Genomic DNA, 10565 nt, shown 5'->3' with positions numbered 1-10565 from the left:
AGCGGCCCAGCCGGGACTTCTTTATGAGCCATTGGGCACGCGGGACGGGGGCGGGGCCTGAACGAGAAGGGGGCGGGGTCAGAGCGCGGACGGGGGGCGGAGACGGTTGAGAGTGGAGCGCAGCGCTCGGATCCTTCCGCCAAACGAGCTGAGCAAATAGGCCCCCTGGCGGGAGCGGGAGTTGCAAAATTGCACGCGGGAGTTGGGGCCGGGGGAAAAGATGCTGCTGTGTCAGTGGGAGCATTGCGGCTTCGGCGGGATACTGTCCACTGGGGCCAAATGTTTGCAGACCTGCTATGTGGAAGCCCACCGAGGGAATTAGGGGTCCCTGGAATTTACTCCTTCAGATAAACCTAGGATAGAGGTGGAGAGGGAGAAAAAGAAAAGCAGATTGACTTACTTTGGATTCAAATTTGCTGGGACTTGGGGAGAAGGGAAAGCCCTCTCCCAGATAAAGCAAAATGTTAACAGTTATTCATCCTGATTGGTGGGAATATAGCTATTTGTGTATATATATTGTGTGTGTGTGCGCGCGCGCGCGCGCGCGCTCTGTAACTTTTACATTGGGGGGAAAATTTTAATCCACCTTCAAACATTGTTTTTCATCACCCTTATGTTTAGATTATCTTTCTTGAACACGGGAGTTATATAATCATGGGGACGGTCACCCTGAATATAGCTAGCACGAAGCTGAACCAAGGGAGAATTTGCAGATTTCGCGCGCAGAGCTGGAGGCCGGAAGCGAAGAGCGGGTTTGCAAGGGCCGGCATTGCGGGCGGGTCCTGAATTCGGCAAACACTTTGGCCCATTGCCTTCGGCCCTCCCCAAGTCCATCTCTCTCCCGGAGGCCCCCCAAATTTGCCACCTCCGGGGGCTGTGCGTTGCTTTTAGCTGAGTTTGAAAGTGCAACCCAGAAAAAAAAAAAAAAAAGGGAGAAAGTGCAACCCACACAGCAAACACTTCTGCTCTCTTGGATCCTGACCTTTTCATTTTTCTGTGTTTTTCTTTCCTGCAGCACTTTACAGTTTGCAAAGCCCTTCCCCTCCCCTGAGAAATTCATTTTGTTTTTCAAGGCACGCAGGGTGCACGGATTCCCCACATGCCACCTATGTGATTGCACGACCCGGGCATCTATCCTCAGAAACGGTGTCCTCTGGGGGCCGAAGAGGCGCGGGGCAAGGACTGCTTGCACGTGGACCTGCGGCCTCTTTGCGCCTGTTGCCAGGGCATTGAGACTCAGGGCTCCCCCTGCTCAGCTCAGCTGCTCATTCTACTTTCCCCAGTCACCAGCTCACTCTCTAGAGCTGTAGCTCTGTTCACCAGAAGATACACAAATGTTGTTTGTCAGTCCAGGGAACAGAGCCCAGTTGGTGACATTCTGAGCCGATGCCCAGCGCTGTTGTGAACAGCTGGATGGTGAGTCAGGGTGGCTACTCTCCCAGGAGTCCAGACTATGGCCTACTTCAGGGCAGGGTGCACCATGGCAATGACAATTAGAGCAGAAGACAGCGATTCATTCAGCAGACAAATGTTTATGGAGCACCTACTCTGTGCCAGACATTGTTCTAGGCAAGGAAGCAGGGGTGCGCAAGACAGACAAGGCCCTTCTCTCATGGAGAATCATCTAGTAAGCCAGACAGATAATAAACAAAGATGCAAATAAAAATATCAGCGTCTGATAAGTGCTGCGGAGAAAAAAAACAAACACTGCCCCAATTTTCTTATTATATGCCAACAATTATCTCACTGAATCTCCAAAACAACTCTAGGAATTATGTACTATTTCCATCACATTCATTTTACAGATGAAGAAAGTGAGACAGAGAGGCTAGGTTGTTTGTGGAAGGCCACACAGGTAGTAAGTTACAAAGCCAGGGCTGGAACTCAGGACAACCAGGAACCAAAGCTCTTTTATAGTCAATAAATCGCTGTGAATCCCCAGCACCTAGCACAACTCTGGCACACACTAGGCACCTAACAAATGTGGAGCCTGGCTGGTGTGGCTCAGTGGTTGAGCGTCAACCTATGAACCAGGCGGTCACGGTTCGATTCCCGGTCAGGGCACATGCTCAGGTTGTGGGCATGCAGGAGGCAGCCGATCAATAATTCTCACTCATCATTGATGTTTCTATCTTTCTCCTCCTCTCCCTTCCTCTGAGATCAATAAAAATATATTAAACACAAAACAAAACAAAAAACAAATGTGGAACCCAATGAAATGATCTAAATACGTCTCTACCCACAATAAGAGTGCTATAACTTTACATATACAAAATAGCAAGTGAGTTCACATCTGCTGATGTCATCAGGGCTGGAGAAGGACTTCAGACTGGACTGGGGCATGAGGAGGGCTTCTGTCCACATGCCATTCTCTGCTGGGCTACTCCCCTCCAGAGTCCAGTTTTGCTGGCACATGTCTAAGAAAAGTGGCATGAGCTTATGGCATAGGCCCGAGCGCTCCCAGAACACAGCCAATAGCTCTGGGAGGAAAGAACTGACCCCCTATTGGCCCTTTTCTGCCATTATCAACATGAGTGACCTCCCTAAGGGCCAGCAAACAAGCATTTGCCAGAAAGGCTACTGTCTAATAAGTGGAGTGTCCCTTCCCCTCTCTAGTTTGCCTATCTGTAAAATGAGGAGAGTGGATTAAAATATACTTTCCAACTGTCTTCCTTGGATCCACAGAGGTTTTTTTTTGTTGGTATTAAATTATGTTTTTATTGATTTTTAGAGAGGGGGGAATGGCTAGAGTGGCTGGAGTGTACTGCGAGGGAAGAGTGTTAGGAGAGGAAGTTGAAGTGGGCAAAGGCTAGATCACTTAGAGCCACAGGATTTTATTCTAAGCCCATTGGGAAACCACTAGAGGGTTTCAGGCAGAGGAGTAACATGATTTGATTAATTTTTAAATAAGCTTTTTATTTTGAAATAATTTTAGATTTACCGAGAAGTGGCAAAGAAGTAGTTTCCATATGCCTTTCACTCAGTTTCCCCTTAATGTTAACATCTTACACAACCATGGCATTGCTCTTAATTTTTCAAAAGACCTAAATCGTAAATAAGTTAGATCATAAAATATATAACATCATTACCTAGAGAGCCTCCTTCTCATATATAAGATATGATTTCATTTTTAAAAGATCCCTTTGGACTGTAGGTGGGCAGGAGTGGAAATTATGAGATGATGAATATAGCATCTGTGCTCTGAGCCTCAGTTTCCTCATCTGCAAAATGGGGACGATCTCACCCATCTCAAAAGGTTGTTGTGAGAATGTACTTTCCAATGTACTTGGGGAGATAATAATAATAATGAGGACAACAATGGAGATGATGATAATAATAGCTAGCATTTATTGAGTGCTTCTTGTATGCCAGTCTCTATACTCATGGCCTTTCATGCATGATTAGGAATAGCAAATTCTTTTAAAAAAATATATTTTGCCGAAACCGGTTTGGCTCAGTGGATGGAGCATCGGCCTGCAGACTGAAGGGTCCCGGGTTCGATTCCAGTCAGGGGCATGTACCTTGGTTGCGGGCACATCTGTGCAGGAGGCAGCTGATCGATGTTTCTCGCACATCGATGTTTCTGACTCTCTATCTCTCTCCCTTCCTCTCTGTAAAAAATCAATAAAATATATTAAAAACAACAACATTAAATTAAAAAATATATATATACACATATATATTTATTGATTTCAGAGAGGAAGGGAAAGGAAGAGAGAGATAGAAACATCAATGATGAGAGAGAATCATTGATCAGCTGCCTCCTGCACACCCCCTACTGGGGACGGAGCCTGCAACCAGGGCATGTGCCCTTGACCGGAATCGAACCCGGGACCCTTGAGTCTGCAGGCCAATGCTCTATCCACTGAGTCAAATCAGCCAGGGCAGAATCTTTGGGATGTTCCCAGAAGCCTCCTTTGTGGAGGGGGTTTATTTATTTATTTATTTATTTATTTTTTATTTTTTTATTTTTTATTTCAGAGAGGAAGGGAGAGAGAGATAGAAACATCAATGATGAGAGAGAATCATTGATTGGCTGCCTCCTGTACACCCCACACTGGGGATCGAGCCCACAACCTGGGCATATGTCCTGACCGGGAATCAAAACGTGACCTCCTGGTTCATAGGTCGACACTCAACCACTGAGCCACACCAGCCGGGCGTGGAGGGGGTTTAGACGGTCTTTCCAAATCTCTTGAACCATCCTTGGCCCTCATGGAGTCCATGTTGATATTGGGTGTGTCGGGTGTGTCTCTTTCTGAGAAGGTTCCAAATATACCTCCATCTGGACTTACCCAAGAGAAATTAGGACGATTACCGCCTTGCTAAATGTTCCTTAGCTTCACAAAATGACTCACTTCGTGGTGGGGAAAGCAGCAAGCTGTCCTGGCGTCTGGAGGGTGGATTGCACTGTCATTTGGAAAATGACAAATGACTAAGGGAGGCTCGCTTTAGAGCAGGGTCTCTCAACCTGGGCACTAGTGGCATTTGGGGCCAGTTTGTTCCGTTGTGGGGACTGTCCCGTGCATTGTAGGGTGTTTAGCAGCATCCCTGCCCGCCACTAGGTGCCAGAAGCATACCTGCTCTCTTCCCAATCATGACATTCCCCAAACATCGCCAGGCACCACCAAATGTACCCTGGGCGTGTGTGCGTCAAAATCACCCTCCCCACCCCTGTTGAGAACCGCTCCTTTGAAGCATTTGGGGCCTGTGGCGAAGTGGCTTTGAAATTTCATTTTCCTGTCACTCTTAACCCTATGTGTTAACTGCTTTGCCAGAATAGCTTCATTGACTGCAAACACTAATAGCCATAATTTATTCAGAATTTATTACGTGCCAGGCATTGACCTAACTCTTGCTTTAGGTATATCTTCTGACTTCATTCCCACTTAATACATAGGGCAAGTTATTATTCTCATTTTTTAGATGGAGAAACCAAGATTGAGAGAGATTGGGCGACTTGCCTAAAGATACACAGCTAAGAACTTACAGAGCCTGGATTTGAACCCAGATTTGTCTGACTCCAGAGGCCATGCTCTCTAACTACTCCACCTGGCTGAGCCTCTGAGGCAGGAATGTTAAAAATCATGTGGAGAAAAAATATTTTATCAAAAAAGTGCCATTCAGTTATCAAGTAGGAGAAGCAGCATGGAGAGAACCTGGTCTGGACTCACACACTGGAAAAGCCAAGTTGTAGTGCAGAGTCCACATGTGACTCAGTGTCACTTCAGGCAAGTCACTAGCTTGACTCAGTGGATGAAACACGCTCAGTAAGCCCCACCTTCTTCCACACGAGGAGATGGTAATGGTGCCTCCCAGCAAAACACAGTGCTAAGAGCTTTGCATATGTGCTCTTGTTGAATTTCACCCTCCATAATTATGGAGCTAAAGTTCACCTAACATAAAACTGACCATTTTAATGTGTATAATTCAGTGGCTTTTAATACCTTCACAGTGTTGTGCAAACATCACTTCTATCTAGTTCCATAAACATTTTCATCGCCCCCAAATGAAACTCCACACCTATTAGCAGCCATCCTGCCTTCCTCCCAACTCCTGGCCACCACAGAAGAAACGAAACTTTTTAGTACTTTGTTTGAACCTCTTCTCCATTCTACTTATTTCCCCTCCCTCTCCCCAGAGACCATCTTGGTTCTGCACTGACCTGGCTTTTTCTCCTAGGAATATTGATGGCCATAAGGGGCTGGTGGTTCAGCTTACAAGGCCTGTGGATCCTGGATTTGTGTGGCCTGGAATGCTTAGTCTTCCACCTCCTTTGCTGAGAATCTCAGCCACATGGATGGTTTCTGGAAGAAGTGCTTTTCACCAGTCATGGTAAAACATCTTTATTTAATAACTAGAGGCCCAGTGCACAAAATTCGTGCACAGGTAGGGTCCCTAGCAGCTGCCGGCTGCCAGCCGGGGCCTTCCTTTGTTCCGCACCGCCCCCTGGTGGTCAGTGCATGTCATAGCGAGCGATCAAACTCCTGGTTGGTTGAACTCCCGAGGGGACACTTTGCATATTAGGCTTTTATATCTATAGATGACTTTAAACATTAGTGATCTGAGGCCCAGAGAGGTTAAGTGCCTGGCCCAAGATCACACAGGAAGTGTTATGACTTAAACCCTCATCTGCCTGACTTTTCTTAACTGTTAGGTGATCTTGCTTCTTTGATTCTAGAAACTTGACGTCAGGATACATGCACTGTGAATTCATTGCAGTGTTATCAGAGCTAACGTTCCTAGGAGGCTTATTTTTGTCCAAGTCTGTTCTAAGCATTTTATGTGAATCATCCTGTGCAATCGTCACAAAGGTCCTATGAAGTAAGGACTATAATTATCCCAGTTTACAGATGTGGAAGCTGAGTCATAGGGAAGTTAAGTTAGCAGCCTTTGAGTGGCTGAGCTAGGATTCAAACCCAGGCAGCCTGACTGCAGAGAACACAGCAGACACTGGCAGTGCCTCCCCCATCTCCTTTCTGTAAAAGCCATTCTGAGAGTTCAAACCTCCCAGTCTGCACTTGTACCGCCCTGAGAGTGAGCACCTCACTCACCTCCCTCTAGTCTTGGACCTGCTTATTTGTACCAGTTGGACTTGGCTCTGGCCACCAGGGTTTGTTGGGCAAGTGTGGGGCAAATCAGAAGTACCAGGGGATTAACATACCCTGGGAGCATTCCTCAAGCAATGACTGATGGGAGTTGGAAGATAAGTACCCCAGCTCCCTCGCCCCTTATACAGGATATCTCTGAGGCATGTACTACATGGCCCCTAGTGCTACTCAGCAGAATTGAGCTCGAGCTGCTCACAGCGGTATTTTGCTCAATAAAATGGACCCCTTCATTAACTTCCTTCCCTTCCCTGTCTCCCTTCCCTACGCTCTTCTTGATACTTCCTGGAATCATCTCTCAAATAAATAATTTGCAATAGAATCTTTGTCTCTGAATTTGTTGTGAATTTTTAGCGCACCGGAAGCTGTGGGTTTTCTGTGTGTGTTTTTTTTTGTGTGTGTGTGTTTTGTGTTTTATGTTGTTTTTTTTCATGCAGGAGGGTTTCTTCAGAGGCCTGAGCCTGGAAAGAGGAGCCGGGGAGTGGGAGGTGGGGTGGGGGGTGGAGGGTTGGGGGGGGTGATTGCCCCACGTTGGGCTGCCAGTTGCGAGTGTCTCCCCCACATCCCGCGTGGTTCAGGGTTCAGGCTCTGGAGGAGGCCGCACGCAAATGAAAGAGACTAGAAAATATTAATTTGGAAATATTGGGGGCCAGGCGGGAGCCCAACTCAAGCGGAAGGACTCTACCCAGCTCTGGCCTTGCTATCCCTTTTATTAAGACTATGGAATACACCCATAGCCTTTAGGCAGGCAATTCCAATAATAGCCAATCAGCAAGAATTTACATAAGTCTAAAAGGTGCATGTTGCTTTAGCTACCATTGTCTCAACTAGACAGTGGGTGCTTGGCTCTGACTTTTCAGAGCCTCAAGGTGACCAGCTTTCCGGGTTCCTTGTCCACACCTCTCTGCTAGTGAGGACAATGGGTGGCTTCCAATGCGGGGGGGGGGGTGGGGGGGTGGGGGGGAGGGGGGGGGGGCGATGGGTCGAGGAAGCTGACAGACTTTAAACTGGAGGCTGTTGTGGGGTTCTTGTCAACCTAAACTTTACATCTATTTTTACCAGGTTATTTAGCAGTACTGTGCCATAACCTGCCTCAGAGAAGTTACAATCCCAGTTTGAGGCCCTGGGGTCTGATATGTCAGCTGAACAGGTCCTTCCACCTAAGAAAAAAGACCATGCCTCAGACCTCTCTATCTTCTCTTAACGGAGCTCCTTCTCAACACCAAAACTTTTATGTACATTATCTCATCTAATCCTTTCCTTAATCCTATGAAGTATAAACACTGTTATTATCCCCATTTCACAGCTCCAAGAGGTAACGTGACTTGCTCAAGGTCACCCAGAATGAAATAGTTGGCAGAGTTGGGATTTGAACCAAGATCTGCCCGCCTCCAAAGCCGTCAGTCCTTCCCAGCAGCTGGAGGTGGATGTGTAAGTCAGCTTTGCTGAATAACAAACAACCCTAAAAATCTCAGTGGTTTGTAACAACAAACATGTACTTCTTGGTTTGTTAATGTTAGTGACTATAGTTGTGGTTCTGCTGGACTCTGCTCCACGTGTCTTCACAGCCTGCGCCCTGTGGGCCATGCCTGTTCTTGTGGCAGAAGGGAAGCACAAGGAAACAGGAGAAAAATCCAGCAATGCCTCTTAAAGTTCTCCCTTGGATGTGATATGTGTCACATCCTCTTGGCCAAAGCATTTCATTTGTCCAAGTCAATGAGGTAATGATGCACAATCCAATCCTTTTACAGGAAAAGGGGGAAGAAGTAAAAAAAAAAAAAAAAAAAAAAGGAAAACAGTAATATAGTCTACCATGTCTGTTCTCTTGGTCACAAATATTTACTTCTCTCCCATTTGCACTTAAAATATACTCCCCCTGCCCTAGCTGGTTTGGCTCAGTGGATAGAGCGTTGGCCTGTGGACTGAAGTGTCCCAGGTTCGATTCCGGTCAAGAGCACATGCCTGGGTTGCTGGTTCGATCCCCAGTAGGGGGTGTGCAGGAGGCAACCAATCAATGATTCTCTCTCATCATTGATGTTTCTATCTCTCTCTCCCTCTCCCTTCCTCTCTGAAATCAATTAAAAAACCATATTAAATCAATTAAAAAACCATATTAATTAAAACACCTTTTTGAGGTGTCCTCCTGCAGGAAGACACCTCAAAAAGTCACACTCAATCATGGCAGGGTGCTTGGAGTCTATGGCCTTGTGATGGTCTCTGTGATGCTGGGAGTTGAGTTGCATGCTGGGAGCTAGGAGTTCTGGGTTAAAGTACTAGTTCTGTTGAGCTTTTGGGCACCCGAGTTTGTCTATTAGTGTTTTTTTTTTTTTCATCTGTAAAATGGATCCAAGAAGAACACAGTGCCCTGTCTTTGAGGGTTTTCTTTCTAGTTTTCTCTAGGACTTCCTTTAGACACCCCCCCTTCCTCATTTTATTTTATTTTTCTAAACAGCTCACTCATGAGATGATGATGATCACAGGATGCAGGTGGGAGATCTTTTGAGATCCATAAACAGCACCAGTTCAAAGCCAGTCTACAAAGGAAGAGGAAAAAGAGGGAAGCTGCAGGGAAAGAAATCTGAATACGATTACATTAACGGGTACACGTGGAGGCTTCGGGAGAACGGTAACTTGTGTACAGGGTCTCATGAGGGAACCCATGAGTAACATACACGTGTGTGTCCTCACACAGACACTCTGTCTGAGATGCCCGGGCGGCTGACGTTCCGGGAAAACAAGGAAGTTGTTAAATTAACCAGCTGTTCTGTCTAAATATGTTGTACATCTGGCGGCCTGGAAACCTCTGAGTGACTTTTCACTTTATATTAAGTGTTATGCTGCCTGGACCCAACCTCAGAACTCTAGAAGAGGAAAAGGGAGAGGAAAGAAGGGAAATGGGGTGTGTGTGTTGGATTAGAGGGGTAAGGGTAAGGGTTAGGGTGGGGAGAGCCTAAAAGGCAAAGACAGAGAGGGGTGGAGAGGGAAGGGAGAGAGAAAGGGAGAGGACAGGAGACCCAAGCAAGGAGATGGAGAGAGATAGAGAAAAACACACTGAGACAGAGAAATTCAGAGAAACAGAGACACAAAAGAGAGAAAGATAGATGAGACAGACTTACATAGAGAAAGTCAGACACAAACATACAGAGTAAGAGAGAGAAGTTGACAAAGATTGAGAGCGACAGGCCCACATACAGAGGTGGAATCAACTACACACACACACACACACACACACACACACACACACACACACACACACTCTCTCTCACACACACACACACACACACACACACACACACTAATACTCCAAGAACTAGATTCACATAAAGAGATGGGCTGCCATTCCACCAAGGAAGAGTAGGACAGAGAGATTGAGACTGAGAGAGACAAACAAATACGGAGCAGAGAATATAAAGAGACAGAATGAGAGAAACAGAAAGAAACAGCCAAAGACACCGAGATCCACATGGAGAAAGAAAACAAACCCTTCAAACAAAAAGGGCCACCAGGGGTTTCTGTTCTGCCAAAAAAAAAACCCTGAGAGTCAGAGAGTGTTCTGTTAGGCCTTCGTGCAAAGCATTATTCTCATTAGAGGAAAGAGTGGGCTTTAAAAAAGGTTGTTTGATAGAAGTAATTTATTTTATTCATTTTTTTTCTTTTCCCCCCCTTATAATATTAGAATGTCTGAGGAGCACCAAAGACAGCAGTCAAGTGTTTATCTACACTCCACAAACATCTAGCATCAGTGGTTTCTCTTTAACAGAAGAAAAACAATTTCCATATAAGAACGAGGCCGCTTGATGAAGGCAGTTGGGTGCAGAGCAGACTGCCACGTAGAAAGTGCTAGAACAGGGAAAGGAAATCCCCTTGCACCTGCCGTGCTGATGGGCGGTTAGCAGTGGCTTCCCAGAGCACTGTGTGAAGCCACATCTCCGGGAGAAGCAATGCTGTGATCCATTA

This window comes from Cnephaeus nilssonii, assembly GCF_951640355.1.
Source record: "Cnephaeus nilssonii genome assembly, chromosome: 22".
NCBI lineage: Eukaryota > Metazoa > Chordata > Mammalia > Chiroptera > Vespertilionidae > Cnephaeus > Cnephaeus nilssonii.
The sequence above is the reverse complement of the archived record's forward strand: the minus strand, read 5'-3'. Positions refer to the sequence as shown.